The sequence below is a fragment of the Lipotes vexillifer genome, unplaced genomic scaffold (assembly GCF_000442215.2).
Source record: "Lipotes vexillifer unplaced genomic scaffold, Lipotes_vexillifer_v1.1 scaffold1077, whole genome shotgun sequence".
Taxonomy (NCBI): domain Eukaryota; kingdom Metazoa; phylum Chordata; class Mammalia; order Artiodactyla; family Lipotidae; genus Lipotes; species Lipotes vexillifer.
In genome coordinates this window covers 276646-278125 of record NW_006784237.1, presented here as the reverse complement: position 1 = coordinate 278125, position 1480 = coordinate 276646, and positions in this window count along the sequence as shown.

Sequence of the window (1480 nt, the reverse complement as noted above, 5' to 3'; positions counted from 1 at the left end):
ACTCTTTCTTTGACATAGCCTCACCATGGTCCTGTGAGAATTATCATCCCCATTTTATATAAGTAAACTGAGGCTGTAAGAAATTTAGTGGTGGGCTGGGTCCCTCGGCAGAAAGGAGCAGAATTCACAGCTGAGGGGCGTGCAGCCCAGGCCTGAGAGGTCCAGGCCTGAGAGGCTGCCGTAGCTGCCCTTAGCCATCAGGCTAGATCTCTGCGATTTTCTTAGGAAACAGGGAGCATGCAGGGGCGGAAAGCAGTGCCTGAGGGGCGTGGAAAAAGAAGGGAGCCTATTTGAGATATGTGAGAGAACTGCTGAGCTATGGACAGGCTCTGGATATGTGTGTATAACTGAGTCACTTTGCTGTACAGCAGAAATTAGCACAACACTGTAAATCAACTATACTTCAATAAAATAAATTTTTTTTTTTGCGGCTTGCGGGCCTCTCACTGTTGTGGCCTCTCCTGTTGCGGAGCACAGGCTCCGCGGCCATAGCTCACGGGCCCAGCCGCTCCGCGGCACGTGGGATCTTCCCGGACCGGGGCACGAACCCGTGTCCCCTGCATCGGCAGGCGGACTCTCAACCACTGCGCCACCAGGGAAGCCCAATAAATTTTTTTTTAAAAGGAGAGAAGCTCTGGAAATATCAAATCTGTGTTCCACAGATAACCTTGAACAGCATAATGAGGAAAAACTGGAAATTGCCCTTTGACCGTGCATCAAACTTATCTTCATATCAAAAGTATTGAACGGAGAAGACGTGAAGGTCACCGGGTCACATCCAACTCCCTCACCTTGGACGGGTGGAACCAGAGCTCCATGGGGATGCTGCAGAATCAGTAAAGACAAAAGTCTGTGAAACTCACAGCTGACTAATTCTCCCAGGAACTTGGTTCCCCCATCCAAGATTTTTCTGGAGACCACATTTCAAACAAATGGGCCAGACAGGGGTGGCGTTTACAGGGGAAACTAGGCAGGGGTCCAACCCGTTACTCTGTTTATAGGATCTTAGCTTGTCAGTGGCATGGAAGCGCTGATTGATACCAGGGACTCCGTTCTTTTACTACATTTCCTTTCTTTCGGGAAAATACCCTCTCTTTAGTTTTGTCTCCACTTTTGGCTTTCATATTCTTTTTCCTGTGCCTGGTGGTGGGAAAAGCACAAGACATTTTTACTGTGCCCAGTGGTAGGAAATTCAGGGCTGCGTTCCTCCCCAGCTGCTGCCTGTGCCATCTCGTCAGGGATGCTTGCTGGCTCACCCCAGAGTTGTAGGTCGTGAATAGAGGGGGACGTCCAATGAAATACTGTACCATCAAGTGCTGTGTGAAAAGCAGATCTGGGATTTCAGAGACTTCTAGTCTTTGCCCTTAAAAATGATTTTCAGAGATGACTAAAGATAGAGATGGGGCTTCCCTGGTGGCGCACTGGTTGGGAATCCGCCTGCCGGTGCGGGGGACACGGGTTCGTGCCCCGGTCCGGGAAG